This window comes from Oryctolagus cuniculus, chromosome Y (assembly GCF_051225735.1).
Source record: "Oryctolagus cuniculus isolate XC-2025 breed Fujian yellow rabbit chromosome Y, ASM5122573v1, whole genome shotgun sequence".
NCBI classification, from domain to species: domain Eukaryota; kingdom Metazoa; phylum Chordata; class Mammalia; order Lagomorpha; family Leporidae; genus Oryctolagus; species Oryctolagus cuniculus.
In genome coordinates, this window is record NC_142889.1 from 18,504,985 (window position 1) to 18,510,984 (window position 6,000).

A 6,000-nucleotide genomic window follows, 5' to 3' on the forward strand; every position below is an offset into this window, starting at 1 on the left:
GTGGAGTACTGTACAGTCTGTGGTGACAAAGCCTCTGGCCATCACTATGTGGCTGTCAGTTGTGAAGGTTGCAAAGGTTTCTTTAAAAGGACCATGCAAAAAAAAAATTTCTAGAGCAACCAAGACTTCATCATCAGCAAACATCACTACAATCACTGTCAGTTTTGCCAGCTGAAAAAATGCTTGGCTATGAGCATTAAAATAGAATCTGTACAGAGTAAACAGATGTCCTTTGATAGCAGTGGGAGAAACTGAGCAATTGTGCTGCTTCACCTGAGAAAATCTATATCCAGAAGGACCTGAGAAGTCCTCTGATATCCACAAGACATAGAAGGAGCAGGGATGCTTGTGAATGTCTAGCAGCCCAGGATGGCACAATTCTCTTTACTCCAAGGCAGAAACAAGCCAGGGAGCTTAGGCACACTGGCAAACGTAGTGACCTCCTTGTCAACCTAAGTGAATCCTTGAACAATGGTTACACTTCAGAAATCCAGCTAGAGGGCCAGTCTGCAAGTGAGATTGCAGGGCATTTGATACCTTAGCTAAAGCACTTAATACCACAGACAGCTCCTGGCCACCAAGCCTGATCAAACAGATGGACACCAGTGGAGGAGGGAGCATCCATGTCACCAGACAAGACCAGTAAGCACCTGCCATTGAGGTTGAAGGCCCTCTCCTTTCAGACACACACTTCATGTTTAAGCTGACAATGCCCAGCCTGATGCCGAAGCACCTCAATGTGCAGTACATCTGCAAGTCTGTGTCCTTCCTGTTCTTCCTCTCCATGCACTGGGCCAGTTCAGTCCAAGCCTTTCAGGCACTTGGGCAGGACTGCCCTCTTCACTTCCTCAAGGGTCTGTTGGCCACATGCAGACACAGAGCCTCAAACCTGTCAATACTGTGGCTGTCTTGTTCCCTAACATTTTCTCCACTGTTTTTATTTTGTAAATAATACACAGTGAACATCAGGGATTTATGAATGTTAGAGAGTAGTCACCAAATTATTTTAAGAAATATACAAAGAACATTTATGGTAGCACCCTATAAAGTAAGAGTCCCCAGACTTATCTGATGTAAGCCATTAGTAAAATTATAATCAGGTTTGTGAACACTGATTCATTGATAGCATCCACATGAATTTTAGCCAATTCATAATTACATTTTGTCAAATTTACAATCCCTTGCATATTTTGAACACTCCACCATCCAGAGATGTACTGATTAATCATGGACAGATTATACATTGAGCTATTCCATTGTGGTGTAGTGACACATATATATCTCTCCAATTTTTGTCACAATCCAATTGAACATAATTAACAAGTCCCTCTGTCACTTCCCTTAGGAGATTTATGTTCTATTTTAGGGTCATGATCCCATTATGCAGATCCTGGATATAACTTTGTATCATTTACACACCAATATGGAGCTGCCTGATACCATTCTAGCACATGCATACCAGGTGGGTAAGGAACAGAAGCCCGATGTACTACTTGAACATTTACATTGCTAACCGTAGGTGTCGCTAAAAGATTAATAAATTTTCAGGCTTGGAAATGTCCTGTCTTTCTCTTCTTCCTAAGTTATTGGCTTGTTCCACAAGTGCTTTCAGCACTCTCCATGTCCTGCCCACTTTTGATCTCCCTCAGTGTTTTGGGGATGTGTAGCCTCTTTATCCCCTGTTGTATGGTGTGATTGGATGTGTAGGAGAGGGATCCATTGTGATCTGGGTTCATTTTTTGGAAAGACACAAGCATATCCTCTGCCACAGGTTAGTAATGGGCTAGGACCACACCATTGATTAGTTTAGAGATCCTTCCACTGTACCTGAGGTAACGGAGTTCAAGAGGCTAATGGGGTCCAATGAGTCATAATACGAGCTTCTTGTTTGTTATTTAAGGCAAAAAAATAGTTAGTAAGGCTTTTGATAATAATGCATGTTGAGAGTGGGATCCCCCCTTGTGATTTTTTTATATGTGTGCCTTTAATCTCTGATGATGGTGCTCCACAATAGCTTGAATTATACTGTTATAGGGAATGCCCGTGACATGTTGAATTTTTCACTGCCTGCAGAAGTCCTGAAACCATTGACCTGAATATACTGGGCCATTGTCTGTTTTAATCTGAAAATTAATGCCTAAAAATAAGAAATATTTAATACAACAACTTATTGCATGTGTGTGGCTGTTTCTCCTGTCAAAGTGGAGGCCATTAAGGCATTAGAAAAAGTATCTATAGTTATATGGACATATTTTAATTTTCCAAATTCCAGAAAATGTGTAACATCCATTTGCCAAACAGCATTTTTTTAAATCTTCTAGGGTTGGCAGACATTTATAGACCTAATGGCTAGAATGGAGAGTATTGGTTGCAAGACAAGACAATACATTTTGATTGCTGAGTAGTAAATTGTAGAAACTGTTGATTTATCATAGTTGGATCTTGATGTAGCAACAGATGATTGAGTTTTTCTTGTTCTAAATATTGGATGTTTATCCTAGTAAGTTTGTCTGTAGCCTCATTTATTCAGCTAGCTGTCCAGGAATTCCAGAGTGGACTCTGATATGGAAGATGTAAAAAGGCTTATTATGTGATAAAAAATTTTTGTAGAGAGGTAAAAAAATAGTTGCAAATGGTGTATTCTTTGGTTTAATATAGGAAGTTTATAAGGATTGTAAAGGGTCAGTAAGGACATTGACCTCTTGGGAAGTCATTTGTAAGTCATTGTGAATACCCACTAATTTCAAAATTTGTGCTGATCCCTGAATATTATGCCAAGTCTTGTGGACAGAAAGTTTTTGATTTGATTTATAACAAGTCATTGTGGCTGTCTCTGTAGAACTACCATTTGTACATAGGGTATCAGCCTGGGGAACAGCATATCTACTCAGCATTTGAGGCATAACATGGGTCTTGCAAGTAAGGTGAGTGAGCATCTTCCTAGATGGGTAGTGGGAGTTTATTTTTCCCAGAAAATGTTGTAGAGTAGCTTGCCCTATGGGATCATTTTCATGTAGATATTCTACTTCTTGTTTATTTAAATGTAGTATGAGGGTATGATACTCTACCCCAGCAATAGCTTGACACTTTTCTGCCTTCCTTATTAAGAGTCATAGTCATAGTTAAATAAGGTGTGATGAAGTTAGGAAGTACATGAGAGAGATGGGTATACTCTATGCCTGCTTCTGAATTTTGGCTTATTATTTGCAAAGGTTGTTTTTTTGGTAGGGACTATAAGTAATTGTATTTCCTTTTCTTGGATTTTATCTATGTAGTTCCATTTTATCCAAAACTTTATCAATTGAAGTACTTCCTGAGCATGAAGAGTAGCCATTCCTATTGAATTAAAGTGGAATCTCCCTCCAATAATTGAAATAAAGGACTCATTTGAGCAGTAGTAATGGAAAAATATGGTCCACACCAATTAATATGTCCTAGGGCTTTTCTAGCTCATTTAACCTTAAAGTTTTCTTTAACTCCAAATGAGGTTTTATAGATCTTATGGCTGTGTCAGTAATTATTGTTCCCAAATATTGTAAAGGTTTCTACTTTTGTACTTTTTCTGGTGCTATGTAGTCTGTTTATACAGCATGCCCTGAAGGTCACAAAAGGCTTTGTCTAAATAATCCTCATCTGGATGTCCTACCAATATATAATCCATATAATGAAAACTGTGGGATATAGGCAAAGGAAAGGTTGTGTAGCCTTATTAACATAATACTGGCATATATTAAGACTATTTTTCATTCCCATGGGGAGGACTGTCCACTGATATCAGGGTGTAGGGATATTATTATTTAACTGTTACACTGGAAAGGTGAATCGCTCTTTGTCTTTAGGATGGGGAGGAATAGAGCAAAAGCAATCTTTTAGTTCCAAAATAATGATATGGTAATGAGCAGGGATAGCAGGAGGAGCTAGGAGTGCAGGCTTCAAGTGCCCATCTTATTCATGACTTTATTAAGAGCTCTGAGGTCCCAATTTTAATTGGTTCCTCAACCAAATGTTGAAAAGCCTTTAGTTCTCATTCAGGGGCCATTACTCAACCCATGTGGTGGTATCTGAAGTCCACTGTAAAGGAAGAAGCTATATGTTTGGTGGTGGCCCTTAGAATAGTAATTTACAAAAGGCATTGAAACTATGTGCACACTTTACTCCTCTTGTCTTTAGCATACGTTTTCTCATAGCTATGAAATGCCTTCTTTCCACAGTGGCTGAATTTCCCATGACTACCTGTATTTATGGGACCAATTACCCCTATTTACCCAAACTGCCATGGTGAATTTCTCTCCTCTCTGAAAGTTCTGTGTGCCAGGATGAGTCCTCTGTCCCAATCAGAAGCAGGAAAGACTAAGGCAAGGACTACAGCTGCAGTGAGCAGCAGGGGTTGGCAGTGCACTACAGATGATGAAAAGATAGCAAATGCAAACTGTGCCAGCCCCACATTGAGCAAAACTTATGCTGCTTATTTTCTCAAGCAGCAACCCAGTGAGTCTGAAATACTGTAGAAAAATGATCGAAGGCACTGAGTGAAGACTCTGGGACTATCTTCTTTAGATCAGCCAATTTTTTTTCAAACAAGAAATATGGAGTCTGGTATGAGAGGTTTGACAGGGAGGCTTTGTTTTCCACAAAACTATAACTACAGTAAGGACTTAGGTCGTCAGAGAGGAAACAGACATGAAATCACCCACAATATTGAGAAAGGAGGATGTTGTGCACTTCTCATACAGCCAAATTCCCTATTGCTCCATGCAGTGTTCTGTGAAACTAGGACAGAGTTCACTGTGTGCAGCCCCCTCTTCCCTTCCTCAAGGGTCTTTTGGCCATGTTAGACAAGAGCCTCCAAGTTGTCAGTGCTGTTGATGTCTTGCTTCCCAACACTCTCCACCATTCTGACTGCCATTATAAACCACCTGCATAACAGCATCCAGGAAGACACACTCTCCATCTACTAGATAAAACAGGTCATGGAGCACATCTGGAAGCTGCAGGAGTTCTGTAACCGCATGGCAAAGCTGGATATAGGCAGCTATGAGTATACATACCTTAAAGTTATAGTTCTCTTTAGTCCTGAGCATCCACGTTTGACTGAACAAGCCAAAAAATTTCAGGAAAAGGCACAGATGGAGTCGCAGGGTTATATTCAGAAAACCTACTTGGAACACACCTACCAATTGGCCCAGATTCTTGTCTGCCTGCCAGCATCCAGGTTCATGGGATCCAACATAACAGAAGAATTTTTTTTTTTTACTTATCCCATTTGCAATGCTTTGATAGCATAATATCCTATATCCTCAAGATGGAGACTGCAGAGTACAGCAACTCGATCCCAGGATCCTGCCTGTAGTGCACACCTCATGCCCACCCAGCAGCAGAGGATCCTCCAGACCAACCAAGACACAAATGAAATAAAAATAGTGGCATTTTGGCATGTGAGGATAGTCTCAGTTTGTTAGCCATTTCCTACCTGGTTTCTTTTTATCAGTTAACCCCAAAAAACTACAACTAAAAGACTAGTGGATCCGTTCATGCCTAAGAAACATTTTAATGCCTTTTAATGAAATATCAGATTTTGGAACATTCTTTTAACTCAATTTATATTTAGAAATTCTCGAAGGACAAAAAGCAAAAATGAAGCTTTATAATGTCAGAGATTGGTATTAAAGAAAACTAAAAGAAAAAATAAAAACTATGTATGAATTTAAATAGTTTTGAAAAAATAAACAATTCTACTTTTAATAAACCTTCTTGAAGCTCCCTTGTGTATCTATGTTAAGAAATCTTTGAACCCCGTGCTCTTTTTTTACCATCCCATTATTCAGAATGATATTTGCTTGTTTTAAGCATGCACATTATGACTAAAAATAGTATAAAGCGGGCCGGCGCCGCGGCTCACTAGGCTAATCCTCCACCTTACGGCGCCGGCACACCAGGTTCTAGTCCCGGTCGGGGCGCCAGATTCTGTCCCGGTTGCCCCTCTTTCAGGCCAGCTCTCTG

The 6,000-nt window shown here is 39.8% G+C and overlaps 1 pseudogene; it reads left to right on the plus strand.

The window, feature by feature from the left end:
- The first annotated feature begins 189 nt into the window (after positions 1–189).
- Positions 190–5,350, plus strand: LOC149119320 (nuclear receptor subfamily 2 group C member 2 pseudogene; annotated as a pseudogene).
- The last annotated feature ends 650 nt before the right edge of the window (positions 5,351–6,000 follow it).